The following is a 22,728-nucleotide window of genomic DNA, read 5'->3' on the forward strand; positions in this document are numbered from 1 at the left end:
AAAAAAAAAAAAAGAGACAGAAAAGGAAAAACTAATTACTTCCAATGTGGCCTTTCTACCTTTGACAAAGCAATTTACTAGAAAGGAAATTACAAGTGGATTCTAATATATAATAATGAAGAATGATTCACTTAAGTGTACCTAATAGTTTAGACTCCTGCCTACCTGATTACTATGGAAAACTGTGCTGATTTTAAGGTATGGGTTTTGCTATTTTATGATGTGCATTGGGGATATTATTCTTCTTCTACTTAAGTAATTTGTGGCTATAAAAGTATTCCTTAAGGAAAATAATAAATTTGCTATAATAAATATACCACGTCACACAATTACTTCTAGCTTATATTTTTGTTACTACTAGAAAGTACAAAAATTTGAGGAGATAAGCAAGCATTATTCTAGTAGTGTTTCTTGTTTGTTTGTTTGTTTGTTTCTGATTATTAGGAGTTAGGGAGGCATCACAATAGCAGTGGGACTTTTGTTTGTGGAAGCATTGGCTATTAAGAAATTAAGGAGGTCTTTGGACAAATATGGGGAAGCAAGCTAGATAATGGCCAGAAACCATAAACCTGAGGTAAAAGCTCTGAAAGTAATATGAATGCAGACAGCAAGGCTAAGGTGAGGGCTGATAGAAATGAGAACTTGGTCAGAGACTGGATTAAGGGTGACTCTTGTTATTCCTGGCAACACCTGTGGGTGACATTTGACAATGGCCTGTGACTTTGTTGGAGGCTGTGTTTCGTGGTGACAGGCTGATTTAGAAGATAGAATACACTTCTAGTTCTGCAGCATAAAGTCAGGCTGGAGAACAATTATCATTGCTGCTTTTAGCCAAATGTATAGCGAGAATATGAAACGAGGAGTGAGGAAAGATTTGCAAAATACACTGTGTGGTCAGAAAGAGTTTATGTAAATACATGGCCAAGGACCTAATGTAATTACTGCCCATAAAAGCACAGTTTTCACTGACACGTAGCTTGGAGGTACTTCAGTAATTATCAGTGTGACATCACTCGTAGTCTCCAAGATGAAAGAATGTACAGTTTTTTCTTTTCTTTTTTAAAGATTGATTTATTCTATGCATGTGAGTACACTGCCGCTGTACTCACCATAGACACACCAGAAGAGGGCATTGGATCCCATTACAGATGGTTGTGAGCCACCATGTGGTTGCTGGGATTTGAATTCAGGTCCTCTGGAAGAATAGTAGGTGCTCTTACCCTCTGAGCCAGCTCACTGTAGAGCGCTAAGGTCAAAAGCCTAGAGAATGCTTAGTCCGTAGAATGCCCAGCAGAAACCAGTTTCCCAGTCTCGTAAAGGAGGCACTCATTGGTCACACCTGGCTCCTGCTTTCATGTTCATAGAATGGGGACTACTTTAGCCTGGCCTTGACCTGTATCCCACATTTCTGCAGAAGCCTTGGGGAACCTTAGATATTTTCAACCCCAGTGACATCATTAATAAACTTTTCTTTTTGATACTCAGTCTGCTCAGAACTATCCCTAGTGTAACATATTCATAGGCCCACTGTGTAACTGGAAGTACCTTATGGTATAACTTTACCTTATGTTGGCAGTGATTGGGTTGTTTTAAAATAGGGCTTAGGATATGGAGTTTCAAAAATGGGAACATTTTCAAAGGTGAGTATGAGCCACACTGTGATAGTATGAGGGTGTGTGCATCTATCACCTCACATAGCAGCTGGATACCAGACTAGAACACAAACCACTCAAATCTTCTCAATAGGAAACTCATTATAGGATGGATATGTATCAAAGAGTTCGGGATTTCTAACGTTTAATTCCGTCAGCCACAGAGGAATAGAGTATTACTCTATCTAACATGCAACATGGTAGAGGGGGATAGCTTCAGATTATGTATGAGATAGGACGTGAAGAACATTATCATATAATGGCACAAATTGTAACCATGAGTCCTGCTTATGGGCCCGTAGTTTTTTCTAGGTCCATTGCATTGTGCACGTATGACTAGTGGTTCCTAATGTGCTGTATGTCTCGCTACCTCAGTGTCTGACTGGCTTTAAGGTATTAGAAAGCGTTTAGAATGGACCAGTAGAGTACTGGCAAATATTGAATACACACTGAGGTTTACCTTAGAATTTATTCTAGAAGTAATTTCACACAGGAGTAAGCATTTCTGGTTTTATCTGTAGGGCATTCACAGATGTCTTATGGATGATATTTGTCTTACCTCACAGTCAGATCTTTGGACTCAGAAAATAACACCATTAAGAAATCAAAAATCAACATTAAGTTATAGGTTGTTCAAAATTTAAATTTAAACAAAAACTGTTAGTAAAATTTGAAGCAACCTAGTCCGACCTGATAACCCAACAAGGCACAGTCACAGAAAATGAAGAAAAAATTAAAATCAACCTAGGAGACAAAATAGAAATATATATCCATGTCCTGTATCTAAATCCTCTCACCCCTTCCTTTTGAAGTATATTTTACTGGTATACATGATACTCTGTTATCATGTGATCAGTAAAAATTCAACAAGCTAGTTTTAGAAGTGTTTGTATTACACTTGGGTTTACTTTCTGTCTTTATTTTACTAGAAAATCTTCAGTGCAGAGTTATCACTTCCCTTACCATTTTAAAGTTTTTAGAGAAAAGCACCAGGGTAGCTAGGGCGCAGGGTCGGCTGACACTCACCAGCTACCCACAACACCTGCCACAGGATCTTAAGACTTCTGGTGAGTGGAACACAGCTTCTGCTCCAATCCAATTGCGCGCGGGACCTGAGACTGCATTAGTTAGGGAAGCAGAAACCGGCCTGAGTAGGGAATAGAAGACAGGTAAACATAGTTTTAGATTATAAAATGTATTTTTCCTCGTTCAGTATTTTAACAAGATTTCTCTGTTGAATGAAGTGTTTGGCTATTAGAAAAAGATACTTTAAAATATGCTCTTTATAAGCACTTTACTGAGTTAACACAATTTTTTAAACTTATTTTCTTTGACAAGAATAGTGTGAAATTTCAGTGAAGCTCACATTTATTTATGATTGAATTAAAATACTTAGATATGTAAATGGATTTAACTAGTGCTAATGAAACAGATTTTCTTGAACAAGTTTATTCTAATTGGTTTATCTTAGATTTCTTTTCAACATAAAAATTTAAAAATTGGAAGAAAATCATGTTAGGTAGAAAATCAGCTTTATGGCATGAAGTTCTACCTTAGATTATAAAACCTCACTGTTAAGAATATACCTGTTAAAGAGTTTGAAGTATTTTTTATATTTTGATAATTTTATTCTTTTGGACACTTAGAGAAAGCTAACTATAACAAGACTTCTTTTAGCTACAGAAGATTCTAATAAGGTTGCTTAAATTTCTAATTATAATTTAATCCATGAAGAAAAATCCTTTTTTTCTGATGTATAATTAGTCAGGGAAGAGTTTAAATTATGAATGTCACATTTAATTAAAACAGGAGAGAAAAATTGTCATCACACACAGTGTATTCTTTTGTGAATGTCAAGTGCAACTTGTTGAAGGTCTTTTGAAAACCTAGTAGGCAAGAGGCCACAAGTCACTTTTGTCTGCCCAGGGCATCCAACAGACTGAAGTGCAGACTGGAGTGTGGACTATTGATTACTACTGTTTTGAAAGCTGCTGGCAGCTGGAATAGCTCCTTGGTTACAGATGGTCCAGAATGAGCCTGCACAGCTGTGTAATACAATGTGTCCAATGTCTGTATGGAACATAACATCTTGCTTAGAAACTGGCTTTGGGTTTCACATTCCCAGTATTTGTTGGTACCTCTTAGGAAGCTTTATATTAGCCAAAGAATGATACCAAGGGCTCAAATAGTATGTAAAGGCAAAGACTGTTTTATTCTGCAGAAGTCCTGCATGTTGGGTTCTTCCATTACCAAGATAGAGAGACAACCAAGTGAGCTCGAAGGCCAGATTTAAAGCACACTAGGGAAATTCTTGGATAGGTGACCTTTATCTTGTCCCATCTTTAGGGACATTCCATTACCAGGACTTGGGGACTGGAAACTGTTGCTGGGGAGGTCTGGAGACTATTGCTGAGGAAGTCTGAAAACTGTTCCTGACCCATTGTCCTTGCCCCAGGCCAGGCAGCAGGGCAGCTTCTGAGGCTTGGACTTACCTGGACTTGCTCAGTTCTTGGAACCAAATATTTAGCCCTTGCTTCCTGAACTTCCAACTTGTAGCCTGTCATGGAGTCAGCTACCTTCTCAGCTTGGTTGCACCGGCATAGTACAAGTACTGAATGTAATTCTGTTAGGCAGATGAGAGGGATGCCTTTTGGAAATAGCAGTTTCTACAGTAGTCTTGCTCATGTCTAGTAGTATACTATTAGGAATTCATTGGTTCCACTCACCTTCCTTATATCATGCACACATAGTTGTCCCAGCACTCTTTAATCCTAAAACTTCATGCACCAGATTTATTAACTTGGTGGTGTTTGGAATTTGAAGTAATGCTGGGATGCAGGGATTAGAAGACGTGGGTATTATAGAATCAGGAGAATGAATAGAAAATATGTTCCATGAAATTTAAAATAAGAAATCAGCAGTAGATCTCTTATAGTGTATGTATATGTCTCTGTGTGTCTTTATGTATGCACAGCACATGCTGGAGTTTCCAGCAGAGGTCAGAAGAGGGTTAACCAAAAATTTCAGTCTTATGCAAGAGCAGTGCCTGCTCTTAACCACGGAGCCTTCTCTCCAGCTCTTCATTAGAACTTTTATCAATAATTCTGCGAACTCTGTTTCTATTATTACTATTGCTGGCACACTTCTCCTTTGGTGCCCTGGAGATATGGGCAAATCAGATGTGGGGTGACTACATGGAAGGAGCGAGCCATACACCCTACCGTGAAGGCCTATTGGTTTGTGGTGGGTGTGCTTCATGGCATTGTGGAAAACACTACATGTCATGCTACATAGGCCACCATGGGACAGTTGGCTTAGATCCTCCCTGACTCTTCAGGAGAGAATCAGCATAAACTTTGTATCTTCAGAGAGGAGAGTTGATTCTTGCCAATTGCACCATAGAGAATATCTGTGCAAAATGCTTGGTTCTTTTTATAGCTCACCATTCCATCTGTTTTGTAATTTTAATTAAAAAAAAAGTAACGAGCTTTAAGCATGCCCTTGTTAGACATTGTTTTTTTATCTCTTGGTTGTCTGCTTAGCCTAGGGAGCGTGTTGTGTAATTTCACTCAATTTCAGGCTTTACCTCAGGTCACTGGGTTAGTTGAATTGAGCCTGGAGATTCTTTTATTGTCGGCCAAGCGATATATTGCTGCTCACAGAAAACAATGACTTTAATAAAATGTATCTATAGTTAGAATATTAAATATAAGTAAAAATTTGTCAGGCATTGAGAAGCCACAGGGTTATGCATGGTTTTTGTTTGTTTGTTTGTTGTTTTGTTTTTCAAGACAGGGTTTCTCTGTGTAGCCCTGGCTGTCCTGGAACTCACTCTGTAGACCAGGCTGGCCTCGAACTCTGAAATCTTCCTGCCTCTGCCTCCCGAGTGCTGAGATTAAAGGTGTGGGCCACCACTACATGTTTCAAGAAACAATCAGGAAAAAGCTTTTCCCCCAAACATGTAATGTGTGGAGATAACCAGTGGCCTTAGCAATCATTTGCTTTTAAAAATCAATAATATTGTGATCACAGATGTTCTCTTTGTTAACCACTTATGTTTTAAGAATTAATAAACACATTTTCTGTTGTATCTGTTACCTATCTTGCTTAAAAGAAAAATATATGTGTGTATATATGTGTGTGTGTATGTGTATATATATATATATATACATATATATGTGTATATATACACATATATAAACACACATATATATGTGTATATATATGTATACACACACACACACACACACACACACACACACACACACACACACATATATATATATATATATATATAGCTACTTATGGCCCCCTTGTGGTCAAACAATATACAATTTTCAAGCTTGCTGATCAGATATCTCTGTTCTAAATAATCTTCCTGAAAATTCAAAGGCTGGGACATCACTGTTTTTAAATCTGCTAATAGATTAAAACATACCAGTTCATTAATCACTTAATTATCATAAGTTCTAACATACAATATTTTATATAAATCTCATTGTTAAGATTTTGTGAATATCTAGATAATTACATGTGCTACTCATGCTTGTGACATTTTACTCATGTATATCAATAAAGTATCATTGAAGCCTATTTTCATGATGTTGCATCTTTTTAAAATATAATATAATGCTTAAAATCTACCATTTTCAGTATATGTGCCATGTTTTCCAAATCATAAAAAAGCTACTATCAGGAGGTATGTATTTGAATGTATATTCAGTTAGTAATTCATTCTGAGGAGGAGGGTTGTTGGCAGGTTATTAATACATAGTAGGTTACAGTTAACTAAGATAAGAAATTCTTGTGTAAAACTGCAAAGAGGGATGGTTCCAGATAACAAGACTGTCCTAGATATTTTTAAAAACACAAGTACAGGAACTGAAATATTTCCATTATGGACATGAGAACTGTTTGAGGAGAGAAATATATTAAACCTGATTTAAATGTTACACATTTACAGGTATATTGAAACATCACACAATAACCTTTTAAGTATGTTTACTTTTTGTTTCCAAGTATCTGTTATAATAAATTAAATTTAAAAATAGAACACAAATTTTATTATGTGTCAACTGGAAATTCTTACTGGTCTCTCAATTGCGTTAAAGATTTTAAGTCATATTTGAAGTGTTAATCTTGAAGGATTTTATCTTATTTTAACTAAACCTTATTCAATTTGGAGATATAGTAAGCATTTTGGTTAGTTGCTCTTTAAAGTAGTGTGAAAAGTTATATAACATTGTTTTATGTATAAACCTTTCTACTTAGAATATAAAAACAGATGGTATCAAGCTAAACAGGAATAAATCCTGTATGCAAATAGGACATCTCTGCAGGCTGTTTCGGCTCTCGAGTCTTGGTTGTGCTATGGCTGGACGAATAGAGACAAGCAGCTTTCCCTGATGCCTGTGTGCCACTGTGAGATCCTGGGGACTCTTTGCAGGGGCATCACTGTTCTCATGAGGTCCACTTTACCTCATCTCAGAGGATGAACTTCTATTTTCAGGACTGAGAAAAGGGTGTGGGGGGAGGGAGAACCAACCAAACGAAATGAACACTCCAGTAAGGGTCACAAAGGATGTACCCAGTTTTACAACATTCAAAACTTTCTGTACAGAAAAAACTAATCTCTGGTGTTAGAAGTAAAGGGTCAGTGAATGTTTTTGGAATACATCTTTTATTTTTCCCTTTCTTTCTTACTTTCTTTTCTTTTTCTTTTTTAAGTTGAGTCATTTAGCAAACACATTCCCCTTAATAAAATTCATTATTGTTTTTATTAATTTATAACTATATACTATTTTCTCCAACAAACTAACTTTTAAAAGAGGAAATGAATTATTTTTGATCAGGTGAACGTGTCTCATGGCATGAAATTATTCTTGCTTGAAGAATGAAACAATGTTCTTTAAAATGAAGTTTATGTAGAAATCACTTTAAGATATTTTAAAATTAAGTTTTTCCCTTAAGATACACTCTGTGACGTGTTTCTTTATAATTAGCTCAAATCACAAAAGAAAGTCACTTCTAAATGTTCTGTTCATTGCTTTATGTTTTAAGACTAAGAAATTATCTGCCTGCTTTAAATTTTAATACATTTGTTTTGAAATATCTGTGCCATCATGTCATTAGTTGTGTGTGTGTGAGAGAGAGAAATTGTGATTGTGTCTGTATATGTATGTTTGGATCTCAGTGTATGTTATGTGTGATTGTGTATGTGTGTATGGATGTGTGTGTGTGTGTTAGTGTTTCTATGTATGTATGTCTGATTGTGTGTGTGTATGTGTGTGTGTATTGAAAAGTGTGGTGGAGATGACAAAGATAGTAACCAAGTGTGAATCTTAGCTTCTTACCTTGAAAAATGGACAAATTACTAAACTCTATAGCATTTCTTAAAGAAAGACCAGGGTTCAAGGTTAGACTCATGGAATATTTTTAATAAAAATTAACACATCCTTTTTCCCCAAGAGGAATTTCTCTCAGTTAGTATGCTAAAGCAAAGGGAAACATTTTCGGAGTAGCTGGCAATCTGAATGTGAATATTTATTACCTCAAAATATGCATAATTTTACACAAACATCCAGATGGAGACCCTGCAGATAGTTTTTGCCAATGAAATATGTGAATGGGCGCAGGGAGGTAAGGATCTAAATTTGAGGTGCTGTTCCAGTTTGATTCAAACACTGTGCCTATTTAAATGTTCTGGAAAATTACCCATTTTATGTAAAATATGTGCATTTTTTTTTTTTTAGCCATATTGGGTGAATCTCTTTAGAAAATGTAGGTGAAGGAAAAGCTCCACACAGGAAGCATGGCCTGGTGAGAGGTAGCCCATGTAAACCTGCACAGTCATAACCTAGACTGAAATTTACTTAGGGGTAGGGTATTATGTAATTAAACCTATTATGAAATTTTGTTATAATACAGACAGTGTTTCTTGGAGAAATGTAAGGTGTGAAATGTCTGTGTATTCCATGACTAACATTATTGAATATATACATCCAAACAAAGATGACATGAAATGAGAAAACTCTGAACAATTTGTGTGAAAGTGGTCTCACTTAGGGCTGAGGATGTTCTTGTATGTGGTTTTCTTTCTACTAAGGAAGAGAGCTACTTAATAAAATGTCACAGCAGTTACTTAATGAGGGGACCTATGATAGTTCCCTCCCAGAATCATTAGTACCTTAGCACATAGTGTGTATTGTTTTATTGGGGGGGGGTCCTACAGTTTTCACAGATTGCAAAATCCAGGTGCTTTCCTGTGGATCTCTGTAGAGATTTGGCCTGGTTCTTCCTCCCAGCCCCATACTCCCAGAAGTAAGACTCAGTCTCAAAATATATTAACCATTACTTTGGCCACATAGCTAGACTTTTCACTCATTAGATCATAACTTAAATTATCCCATTTATTTTAATTTATATTTTGCCATGCGGCTGATTACCTGTGCTCAGGGGTCATGTGTCTGTGTGGTCACACCCTCCTGGACAACCTGCCACACCTGACCCTCTCTGACTCTCGGATGTTCCACCTTCTATTCTGCCCTTTCCTGTAGGCCTTAGGATTCTTTCTTTCTTTATTTTTAATTGAAAGGTATCCATACAATACACAAGATATTTTCTCTACAAAAATCTGTAGTTCCCTCCCATATACATCTGTTGTGTTTCTTTTTGTGCTGATACAGTGTCTCAATACCCAGCTCAGGCTGGCCTCAAACCTGCCTAATCCTCCTTGCTGAGCCTCCTGAGTACCTGAATTAGAAGCTTGCATGACCATTCCAGATTTTTAAACACACTTTTGAAATTTTACCTAAACACCTGACATTCTTGAAAGTTAAACACAGACTAATTAATACACACTGTTTCTGTAGCAGTAACATAAATGTTCAGGGTCCTCTGGAAGCTTCCAGTTTAATTGTCTTACCTGGGTTTTACATTGTTGCTTCCTGTGTCCTAGATAAGGCAGAGCACAGCAGAATTACTTCCCTAGTTGCAGGGCACTTGTTCAATGTTTAGACAAGCAATCTGTGTTGCTGGTAAAATACATGTATTTGCTTTCTTTTCTCTTTTGGTTCAAGTACTTAAGACTTCCATGGAGGGAGAGGACCTGTGAACAGGTTATCTACCAGTGCTGAGTTCTTAAAGCCAGATTTGCAAAGATACAAAGAAAGGTGGAGATGGTGGTGGGGGAGGAGGGTTGATTTAATGAGTTTTATCTGGAGCCCCACTGATTCAGTAGGATAAATAAGAGGGTGTTTTAAGGGTAAGGTTTGCTGATGGGGCTTTTCAGGGAATCATTATTCTACAAACACCTAACTAGAGCAGTCTGTGTACCAGAGGCACAGATGGGGCAAAATATAGATATGTGCGACCTGGCCCCAATTTCATGCAGCTTATGTAAGGGAGGAACACGGCCTGATTCCTTTGAAACCCTCCTAAAATGCCAGCCTTTCTTTTTCTATGTAAAAGGAAAGTCCAGAAAGCCCTGCTTACACTGGTATTCTCAGATTCATGCATATGTATATCTAAATTGTGAACTAAATTTCCCATAACCTATGCACTTCTAGGAGGGCTTAAACTAGCACAGTGTCTGCAGTGTTCTCTTGTACAATAAAATTTTAAAACAATCCTAAAGTAGCATTATCATGAAAAAAAAATACAATATTGGGGTCGGACCTACTTGGGCAATAAACATATCCTCTAGTTTTAACTAATTGTCAGTATGAGATTCCCATCTTTAACACTCAAAGCATAATTTTTTGTTTCTCTTGAAGGACAGTGTATATTACTGTTATTCCTAGGGGCATTTCTAGAAGAAACATCTAGATGGGAGAAGTTTACACAGCTTATTCACAGCAGCAGTATTGCCAGTAACCGAAACTAAAAACTCTATGTGCTTGGCTTCCCAGGTCGCAGGGTACAGAGGATGTAGGCCAGAGTTCTGGTCATGGATAGTAAGTAACTTATTCTGCAAGACCCTCCTTTGTGAAAGCTAAGATTTGCTCTATCCCTCTGATTTTGGGGTTCCTTAACGTAATTAAAAAGTCTATCCCTCTTTAATAATCAAATTTAACAATACTACAAAGGCACTGTATAAAACAGTGTAGGAGGCGTCTCCTGATCACCTGATGCACAGCCTTTCCATAGATGATGCTATCCCTTAAAATCAAGCCCAGAGTACTCTGGGACGTTGCTTTGGGAATAATGATTCTCAATTTGAACCATGTCATGTGGCAAACATTGGGTGGTTCGGGTGTGCTGCTGTGAACTCTGGGTCTTGTGCATACTCATGCTCTATTATGGAGCTTCTGAGCCCCAAGAAGCTTTAAAAGCTGCTCAAGGAATGACTTTTTGCTATTAGACAGTTCAGTGTAGTTTACATAAGTTGCGACCAGGCATCACTGTTGTATGCTGCACTCTGTGACTCATAATGATTGCCTGGAGCTGAGACTCACTAATTTAAAGAACAAGGGTGTTTTCTTAGGTGACATTTGTTCCAAACATTATGTCAATGACGTTTTTATTCAACTGTCATCAACATCCTGTGAAGTAACTGCTGTTATGTTACTTTCAAATACGAGAAAAGTAAATTTTATGTTGATAGTAATAATTTGCTTATGCAGCTAGTTTGTTATTTAATCATTTTGATGGCATAAATCTATAGTTGCAGAAGTCTTTTTTCAAAATTCCAAAAATTCAGAAACTTATAAGAACAGAATTACTTTTGTTAATTAAGTTCAGGCTTCCACTGGGGTTTGGAGACATTTGTCATATTCATTGTCCCAATCCATGATGAAGGGGAAAAGGATTATATAGGCAACTCAGAAGGTGAGGGTTTTGGCCCAACCTCTGATTTCCACTGACTTGTATTGTGAGTGGAATAAGGGAAGCAAGTAAAAAATCAACAGTGCTGCCCCACAAATGAAATCTCCCCAACTCGCTCACTCTTTCACTCTCTTGTTTTGTCCTTCCCTTTTACCCTCGTTTCCTCCGTCCCTTCTTCCCTCCATTTATTTTCCCCTTTCTCCTTTATTTTGAATTTTCACTGTATAAAGAATATGCTTGAATACAAAGTTCTAGTATTATTAATATAATATACAAAATATACATCACAGATTTTTTTCCCCTAAAATGAAAATCCACAGAAGCTGGGTCCATGCACCTCCAGAATAGATGCTTTTCCCGACTTGGCTATTTTGTTATCGAGTGGTTTGTCATAACGCTGTGCTAATGAATCTCCTGTCTGAATTTTGGAGACATATTTATCCAAAGAACCAACCTGGTAATAATTATAGATAGATTGGAATTTCAGTTTGGAAGGGGTGTTTATGCTTGCTAAACCAATCAGCAACCTGATTTATGAATCTATTTTATCTTCTAAGAGCTCATAAGCTTTGTGCAGAATCAATACCATACCCCCATGTTGTCCTTTGTCCAATATATCTTCCCTTCATTTTGGATCTTGGCTCTTAATATCCCTTCCTTCTTTTTCTTTGTAGCATCTAAGACATGAGAACACCTTCATGCTGCTGCATTTCTTCCATATTATGTTCTCTTGGGCAGAGTGTTTTGAGCTTGTTTAGAATGAATACACTTGATGCTATTTCTATAGTAGAAAATTTAATATATATATATGTATGACATACTATTATATTATGTTCAGCTTTCTATATAGTATAGTATACTTTGATTGCCACTTTTGTGACACCTTTAAGTGTTACTAGCACTTAACAAAAGCATTTGAATTATGATACCATTAAAGAAGCAGTAAACACTTGGACAGTAAATTATGTACTGTCTTTTGCAAATAAGAATTCTAATATTTTAGCTGAGTAGTGGCAGCGCACATCTTTAATCTTAGCACTTGAGAGACAGAGAAAGGAGGATCTCTTGAGTTCAAGGCCAGCCTGGTCTACAGAGTGAGTTCCCACACATCCAGGACTACACAGAGAAACCCTGTCTTGAAAACAAACAAACAAGAATCTATTATGTATTTCACATATGTCAAGAGGAAGACTCTAGTACTACAAGTTTAATTAGGTAGATTGTAGATTAAATTGATTCTTCTTTTAAAAGAAAATATAAATAAATAGCTAGAATATAATGAAGTATAAAATAAGTTAATTTGGCCTTTAATTTATGCATATGAAAATAGTCAGCTAAAATATAAGATAGTCAGGCTAATATTGAATCAGTAAGTCTTTCTGAATCCCATAATAATTTTTGTTATTCCTAATGATTTAAAACTTTTTTCATCCATGGATCTGCCCTAATATCTAATAAATAACAGAGGAGACTCAATGAACTACTTGTTCCACACTCAGGTAGCCTCCTCTGATGGCTCTGATTGCTTTTGAATTAATTCTCCAGAAGGCCAATATGCTAGGAGAATGAAGGTGTGCCTCAGAGACTGAATGCTTGCCTAAGAAGTTAAATCAGGTCTTCCCCTCCACCAAAACCGAAGGATTCGGAAAAACATTCATCTCAGCGAAGACATCTAGGCAAATATTACTTCCCCACCCACATGTAACTTGGGCTAGTTCTCTTTGAGGCACTGAGAATCATGGCCAATATGTAGTAACTCTCGCTTACGTGGTCCACTGAAACATTTTAAAAAGTTTACTTCAAAAGATAAGTCAAAAGGATTTCTCCCATCCTTTCAAATAGTTCTTGAGCCAATAGTTTTCAGGACTACTCACAAAGGGGAGGTAGTTATTGCCATGTCTGTGACTCCAAATCACAAATTAGTGTTAGATTCAATTTGTGTGTGTATAAAGTTTAGAGACATCAAATACAATTATTCATAACCATTATATTTTATAGGATTTTGTGAATCTGTTTTGTGAATTGTCCTGAAAGATAATGCATTTTCCCCATTAGAATTAACTTTCTATACAATTTTATATAGTTTGTAGAAATATAGGAACACTTGAATCATATTTATATAGGTCATTCAAAATCTTCAGGTTCAATACCACAGTTCAGTGAGCTAGAGTCAGAGGGGAAGTTAAGTGATCGGGCTAGTTTTATGAGTCTTTTGAGATATGTTGGCATTTCTGACGCCAGTCACCATAGATTTTTAGACCAAACCTTGTTTTAGCTCCTCATGTTCTTGCTGCATCCACACTAACTTAATTTCTCCATTAGTAAAACCAGTGCCTATGGTCTTCATTCAATAAATGTCTGTTCATAATTCATACTGTTACTTGTATTTCCTTGCATTTCCCTCATTTTAGTTAACCTTCCATATTTGGCCCTTCTCATCAACAATGTAGTTATGTCCCTTGGGAAATGATTAACATATGTATGAGAAACAAGAGAGCCAGAGAGTGACTGCTGTGCAATAATCCCAAGAATTATTAGCTTTATGTCAAGAGCTATAAGGTAATGACTGGCCAAGTTAATAAAACGTTAAATGTAGACCTCATTAGTGATCCAAATTTCCTTCCCAATCATGTGGCACTCCAACTCGGGTTTGAATTCCCCATACAAACAGGAGCACAAGTTTTACCTGTCACTGCATTTTGGCTTTGCTGAGGTGCTATATAGAGAGTGATGTGTCCTGGGGATGAGCTAACAGCCGCTGCAAGATTGATGAACAAGAGTGGTTCGCAGTCTGCTGGGGCAGAGCTGCATCTCCTCAGACCCATGTGAACTATCAAGTGTGGGCTGACTGAGAAATAGCGTCTGTCCTATTTCTTACACTTCCTAACTTGACAGGCAAAAAATGTCCTGTGAGTCGTAACAAATCATCTGACACATTGTAACAGTAGATCAAAATGATTTTGTGAACCCTACAACAAAACAAGTGTTGTGATGAGACCAGAGCCCTTCACTCATTCTGTTGTTGATGTTAGAAACACGGGGCATTTTTCTAAAGACTCCTGCAGCAGAAAGTCTGACGTCAATAGGCAGATCATTGTCGGCATGACGGTTGGTTAGTTACTGCACTTTGCAGAGTCTCAGCCATTGGACTGTCAAATGGGCAAAAGCAGCATATCTGCATTATGTGCTTTATAGGCAGGTTAAATCGATGTCCGATTATATCATGCAAGCTCAGTAAGCACGAGCTATTCTTTTTTTTGTCATTTGGACTCTCTGTGATTGCATAATTTCGTAATGTGTTTATTCCATTACTTACTGAATATTTTTGAGGGTAGAACCAAGGATTGTTCTACATCCTTGTCAAGTGCCAGTGAGTTAAACACTGGCAGGGCTGGATTAACTGTATCATAACAATAAGAAGAAGAAGAAGGAGGAGGAGGAGGAGGAGGAGGAGGAAGAAGAAGAAGAAGGAAGAAGAAGAAGAAGAAGAAGAAGAAAGGAAGAAGAAGAAGAAGAAGAAGAAGAAGAAGAAGAAGAAGAAGAAGAAAAGAAGAAGAAGAAGAAGGAAGAAGAAGAAGAAAAGAAAAGAAAAGAAAAGAAAAGAAAAGAAAAGAAAAGAAAAGAAAAGAAGAAAAGAAAAAACTACCAGACATAGCATATCTGAGTTACATTTTAAGAAGCATTGCAGTAACTACTGTGTAAGAGTTGGATGATACAAATGGAGACTGGAGAGCAATTTGTAGTGACTGCAGTGGGTTGAGTTAGAACTGATGCTGTCTCAGACTAGTGGGAGAGGTTAAGGTGTTTAAAAGAAAGGCCTGAAATACAAATGTGAGACCGTGCACCAGATCCTTGACATGGGTCTTTGATAATCCACATAACAGGCTTCAAGGTGTCTATGCTTTAGTGATGACAATTTTTCTTCAAATTTAAGCACCTAACCTGAGCATGTGCCAAGTGATTCCTGTATCTCTGCCTATCTATAGCCAAAAGTAAAAAAGAAAAGAAACATGCATATATTAGTCACCTTGATGGGGTGAGTTGATTTCTACTTTCCTTTTTGTTTTAAGTAAAATACAACCATAGTTTCAATCCTCATTTGTAGATAGAGATTGTAGGGTCAACAGCCCAATGAGAATAAGAGGTGAGATGACACCCACCGTGGTTTTATATTTTGGAGTTCAGTGATATGAAACTACGGATGTTCGTGTTTGAAAGCACATCCACATCATATCATTTAATTCTTTGACATAGTATTCCCCAGCAAAGCTCATTTTTGTCTGTGAAGCAGTTCTTTAAATTATTCAGTCCTTGGTATGTAAACAGAAATGTATTCGTTCCCCAGGATAAAAGACTGAGTATTGTGTGGTCTCCGAGTTTAAGAGCTGAGCTTGATAATAAATGATTTTAATCAACAGGAAAGGAGAAAATCAAAAGCTCTGACAGAAAATAGGAAGAAGCAAGAAGGCATGTGTCACCAGAGTGCCCGGGATGTCTCCAGAGAAGAGGAAGGAAGCATTTCTGATAGGTCATCTCCTCAGTTCCAATTACAAAATTCAGTTTGGACTGAGACAGCTGTTTTTTGCCGGTCTGGTTTTTTGAGGCAGGGTCTTACTGACATGGCTCTAGTCAGCCTGGAACTCACTGTGTAGACCATGGTTGACCTTGAACTTGTAGAGAACTAATTGCCTGGTTCTGTCTCCCAGTGGTTGGAATTTAAGACATGTGCCACCACCCCTGGCTTCTACTAACACTCTTGAAAGTAAGATCTTTTTATAGGGTAGGCAAAAAGCCATTTTATCAACACAATGTGAAGAAAGGTATATGGCTATAGTAACAGGTACATACCAGTACACTTACAGGTTTAAGAGAGCCAGCCTTTGGTAGTTCTCTTTATCTACTGGGTCTCAGCTATATTAAAATGAGTTTGATCTTCTGCTAATTGTTCTCTCAGAAATTCCTTCTCCATACTTCCATCCCTGGCTGGCTGTTACCTATGTCCCTGTTGGCCCCTCCTACTTTCCTATCTTCCCTGTGAGATGTGTTGTCAAGCTAATGTGTTACAGCAGATCTCTCCTGTTTCAAGGTTGCCAGTGAGACTTCCTTTGCTCATTGCTCTCTTCATCTGTGTATTCGTGTCTGTGTGTTTATGTGGGCATGTAAGTTCCAAAGGACTACCAAAGGTGTGGCTCCTCAGGAACCACCTGTCTTTTACAAGACCTTCTCACAGCACATGGATAGTCTTTACTTTAGCACTGGGGAGGTTCTAGTTCTCTCTTGTAGGGAAGCAGTTTGCTTACTGAGTTCCCTTCCCAGCCCTGCTCTTATGTCCTACTTTTGATAAAGGACAGCATTCCTCATATAGTGGTAAAATTCTTCAGCAATGTAAGTACGTTAAAAACAGTATCTTATTTTCATTTTGGTTGAAGCTCCTATTTTTTCTTTTTTTAAATACCAATGTTCCTCAAGTTAGGACTTTAAAATCCAAGGTCCTGTCAGGACTCAAGAATACTTTATAGGAAAAGAAGTAAGTTGGGTATTGGAGAGATGACCCATCTCTCAGAACTTGTTGACCTTGTAGAGAGCCAAACATGATTTCCAACAACCACACAGTGGCTTACAAGCATCCACGCATTCTATTCCAGGGGATCTGATGGACCTTTTCTAACCTCTATGGGCACCAAATACACATGTGGTACACAACACATCCATGTGTGCAAAACACTCAAAAAATAAAATGCATAAATGTAATTTACCAAATGAAAAAGTAAGTCTGGTGTATTGTAGACCTCTCTTCTCTCCTCTTTCCCTCCCTTTTCTCTTTCCCTCTATGTACCTCACCCTCAACACATACAAATCACAGTACAACCAGGTTTTTTTGTTTGTTTGTTTTTAGGTAATTATTGAAGGTTAGTGGTTCCTGCAGTGTGATAAAGAGACATTTAGGGATTCCAGATCTATCAAGATCTTCAAGATAAAAGTCATAAATATCAATCCAATATGCCTAATTCAAGATACACCAATGACTTTTATTATTATAAAGAACATTAAGTTCATTGATAGGGTTTCAGATTCCACATTGCATTAAACTTTAGAAAATTACAGGCTACATTATTGTGCTTTAGTGCCTGTGATTATTTGACTAATCATTTGCCTGCATAGGCTCATATAGCTGAACATTTGGTTCCCAGTTGGTGACACTATGAGGAAACATATGGAAGGTTTAGATTGTAAAACTTTGCTGGAGGAAGTATGTTATTGGGGGCAGTCACTGAGAGTTTATAGGCTTACCTACTACTTCTAGCCGCCTCTCCTCGTCTCTCTTCCTTTTCTCTCCTATGCTGTATCCTCTCTGTCTCCTTCCTCCATCTCTCCTTCCCTGCCTCCATTCCCGCCTGTCTGTCTGTCTGTCTGTCTGTCTGTCTTCTTCCTATCTGAGGGCAAGGCCTCTCAGCCTTTTGTTTCTGCAGTCATTCTTCCCTCACTGTTTTGGACTGTACCTCAGCAGCTATAAGCTAAAATATACTCTTCTATAATTTATTCCTGGACATGGTAATTTAATCACAGCAAGAGAAAAGTAGCAAGTGCCATGTAGTACCATAAAATAATATCAACCCTAATCTATAAAGGTCATTAAAATATTTCTAAGGTTTAAAACTACATATGTCTGTGTCATTCTTTGTATTATTGTTTTTCTCTTTTTCAATCTATTCACTTTTTCAGTAAGATATACCATAGATCATAAATTTTACTTACTAATATCAAATTAACATAGATACCAATTGACTATTTTCTGTTTAAGCCCTAGTAGTTATTAACAGATATAAGTAAAATCAAATATTTTGTGGATGCTCAGTGGTTTTAAAGAATGCACTTGGGTCACAGGAACAAAATAGCTGAGAAATGCTGGAAGATCAGAGTTTTAGCCATTAACATTAAGATGTAGATTAACATCAAAGGAGCCCAGCAAAGATCTGCCTAACCCAGGCAGCTCATGTTCAGATGTGCAGTTACCTTAGTATTTAGTTACAAAATCTGCATCTAACAGATTAAAAAAAAAAGATTGCTCTCATTTTATTGATTTTTCTCAGACTTGTATAATGAAGATCTCAAACGCATTTCACTCTCAGGCCTTTCTTTTCCCATTGATCAAAACTAGATGCCTGGAATTTTTCCAGGTGTTAGCACATACTGAAAAGATTAATCATATGCTGTGGGCATCCTTTGGTGAAGTGAAAACAAAGTATCAATATACGCCTAATATAATTAAATAGCTTTGTTATCTACTGAGGTTTTTGCTGCTCTCAAAAGCTATGCTTTCTTTTTTAAAGGGAAAAACTATTAACAAGCCTATAATAACCATTATGTGATGAAATATGAAATTAATAACCTTATAAAGATCTATGTGTGAACACCCACCTGCAGCTGTAGATTTTCCCTGCCTTTAAAGGATTGTGTGTGAGCAGGTTAGTCTTTGGTATATACCAATAAGCACTGACATTTAAATGGTCTTCCCAACAGAACAAGGTAAAATTAATTTCTAAAGGCACAGATGAGAAATCGGCTTGGGTACTTCATAATTAAAATGTTGACTGTAAGGATCAAGGTTGTGACTTTTAATCAGTTTATTAAAGTTATGAGGTTCTGCTTTCCAATAGTTTGTGCATTTATGAAAAAATCTAATGAGAACTGAAAATAGATAACTTTTTCAATCAAATACACATACTGACTTTGAATGATTGTACATGATTTATATCACTTAAATATAGTCACAACTATTTCTTTTAGAAGTATGAATGAAAATGGGTAGTATTTTAATTATTATATATTAAAATTATAAATAAATGGAAAAGTATTTGACAGCTTAAAATTTATGATTCCTTATTAATATTTGTATTGACTAATACAGTTGAAAATGCATGATACAGAGACGGAAAGAATCCACAAAGAATCAATTTAGCTGATTTCAAAGTTTAAAATATATAAAACTAATTTTATAAACTATGATATATTATAAGTTTTACATTATTAATTTCTGTTAATTACTTATTGGTATTACAAAGGTTTGCATGCATGCAAGTGCATTTGAGTGTGTGTGTTTGAGTGAGTGTGTGTTTGTCTGTGTGTGTGTGTTTTACTGGGGATTGAACTTGTACATATCAGACAAGTGCTCCACCAACTGAAATTCACACCTGATCCTAACCTATACTACTGTCATTCATATGAATAAAGACTGTTTTGGTCCCTTAAAGCACTCCTAAATGCACAGCAATTGTCATGAGCTCTAAGACACTATGCTATGAACACCTCTACTAGGTCCTTATTACACAGGCATTTTATAAATGAAAAGTTACAACAGTTTCATTTCCATAGTTGTTCCTAAATTCCAGTTACAACATCCATAATAAAATTGAAAAAAAAAAAGACACCAATATTAAATGGAGGAATCCAAGGAGAACTGAGGCAAAACCTGGCTACTCATGCTCCTTTCTCCCAGCTGAAGTCAGGCTAATCCTTTTTTTTTTTTTCTTTCTTTCTTTCCTGGATATTCTGAGGTTCTTGCCCCTGAAAAATTTTGCAAGCTTTCTTACACTGAGCTACCTCTCCAGATGCTGTAGCCCATAATACAGATTTATTTTTAATAAAACAATTAAAAAATAAATGTATTGCTGAGAAAATCAATTTGCCCAGGATATAAACTATATAAACTCCTGATATGTCCTGAGAAAATACATCCCAGAAGGCAGAGTGTATACAGATGGATACATCTTACCAATATATTTATCTTTCTGTGATGTCTACATATGTATTTGGTTATATAATAACAAGCATATTGCATGAGTATATTTTGTGACTATGTTTCTGCCTCTATGTAACAAAAGAAAATTTGCATCAATACCAAAAGTTAGGTCCCTCTTTTGGGGCCTTTTTTTCTTTTCTCGTAATTAGATTTGTAGCTAAATAATACATGAATTATATTAAGTGAAATAAGCCAGTCTCAGAAAGGCATGCATTGTGTATTTTTTTCACTGTGGAATTTAAATTATAAACAAAGAAAAAAGATGGGAAAGTGGAAGGTTTATTTAGAAAGAGAAGGGCTTCCGGCAAGACAGGTTCGGGAGGATGAGAGTGAGGGAGAGTGTGAGTGCAATCATAGCACCTTGCATCGGAGGATGTGCATAGGAATGAGACTGATGCAATGTTTCCATAGTGTTTCCTTTGTAACCTCACCGCAAAGGCTGCAGGTGCTTGGTATGGACCACGTGCTAACAGCAGCAGTCCAACCACCCACATTCTCCCTCCACCCCAAGTTTCATTTCTTGTCTCTGTTTCATTACGTAGTCTTGAAATTGACTTTGGCAACGAACCAAATTTATACCCAGTTTTTTCTGCATATTAAATACAGAATTTCTGATGATAGCAAATATCAATAAAATGCAAAGGAAAAATCCCAATTGCTTTTTGTCCACATTAACTTCCTCTTTCTGCTAGAAGACAGTATTACCTCATGTGTGTGATTTGCAGTTAACTGGAAAACAAAAGAAAACAAAACAAAAACATCCAACCAAACCAATAATGAGAACAAAACAAAGCATAACATTATTTTACACAAAAAGTGATTGATTGCAACAAATTACAAGAAAAATGGGACCACAAGTAGGTTACCCACACAGATGTTATAAAGAGATGTAAGGAGACTCTCAGTATGCTTTTGACCAAGAGCCAGAGGAAGGAAAACACTTGATGACTGTAAGGTCATCGTTGGCTGGCTCAACATAAATACAATATTGTCAATATTGTATGATGTAACAACTAATACTGTCTTTGATAGCATCTTGGTAAAAAAAAAATCAATGGTTGAGGCATAATGTGTATGCATATATACCATGTTCCGAACAGAGAGATTTTAAACACATACACACACACACACGCGCGTGTGTGTGTGTGTGTATATATATATATATATATATATATATATATATATATATATCTCAAACCTTACTATGTAGCCCTGTGACCCTGGTCTGGGCAACTCTATTGACTTGCACTCGTAGAGATACTCCTAGCACAGCTTCCTAAATGCTGAGATTAAATATATGCATTACCATGTTTAGATTCTTATTTTGCTTTTCATGATACCAATTTGTGCTTCATGTTAATTTGAAGATCAAGATAGTGAAAGTTTAAGGTTAGAGCATTTACTTAGCATGTACAGGGTTATAGGTTTGTCTAGTGCCAACCAAAATTAATTAGTACAGTAACATATAAAGGGAAATTATCAAAAGTTTATAGCTATTCCTTGTTGAGTAGAAATATTGACTAGTTTTTAGGTGGCTTATTTACAGAGGTTTCTGACTCATCCAGGACATATTTTTCTTTGCCCTTTTGAATTTTGGAATGTCTGTGAGGTAGTCCTTGATTTGGACAGGAGTTTGCTATTTGAAAAGGTGAAATTCTTGACAAAACAAAGCTGCTGCTGGAATCTACTGTCCTGTTATTGTGCGGCTTTAAGCTTAATAATGTTTCACAGAAGGAAGAATACATTAGCAAGTTGACTTTTATTTGAATATTTACAGTGAAATATCTCATGAATATGTAGTAAGCCAAATTGATCTTGATAAACTGCTTCATATTCTATCCTTATTACTCTGTCTGGAAAGATTATCTTTGCATGAGAGATAGTTGAACAATATAAGGAATATCAGAAAGCAAAAAGAACAGTGAATGTCATGGGAGCAGAAGACAGGGGAGCTGTCTGTTTATCTCAAAGTTTCTGTAACAGAAATCCAGTCAATATTGTTTGCAAAAACAAACTTTGTTCAAGATCAAAAAAAATTTTTTAAAGGAGTTTTTCTTTTCTTTTCTTTTTCTTTCTCTCTTTTTCTTTTTCTTTCTTTCTTTTCTTTTTTTTTTTTTTGCAGTAGGTTGTTCAGGATTTTAGAAATTCTCTTCAAATGCATTGTGTACAGCCATTCAATTTATGAAAGATTCTTTTTACTGAACAGTTTGTTTGGGATGCCATAAAAATATATCAGTATTCTATTTTCTATATATGATAAATTAAAAGTCATTAATGCTGTATATCTCTATAGGATAAAGACTCCTTACTTGTAGGCCACAATGGGATGTCTCCTTATCTACTGATTGTGCCTGATGAAGGAACTTTGGGAATAGCATATGGTAAAGGGAAAAGAAAGCCAGGTGTGGTGGTTGTGTGCACCCCAGTGGTTAGGAGGTAGAGCCTGGAGGA

The 22,728-nt window shown here is 36.5% G+C and overlaps 1 protein-coding gene across 4 annotated transcripts in view; it reads left to right on the top strand.

The window, feature by feature from the left end:
• The window catches only part of Cacna2d1 (calcium voltage-gated channel auxiliary subunit alpha2delta 1), a 419,594-nt gene that overhangs the window by 165,594 nt on the left and 231,272 nt on the right, over window positions 1-22,728 (top strand). The gene's annotated exons all lie outside the window — the stretch shown is intronic.

Source organism: Mus caroli, chromosome 5, assembly GCF_900094665.2.
Source record: "Mus caroli chromosome 5, CAROLI_EIJ_v1.1, whole genome shotgun sequence".
Classification (NCBI taxonomy): domain Eukaryota; kingdom Metazoa; phylum Chordata; class Mammalia; order Rodentia; family Muridae; genus Mus; species Mus caroli.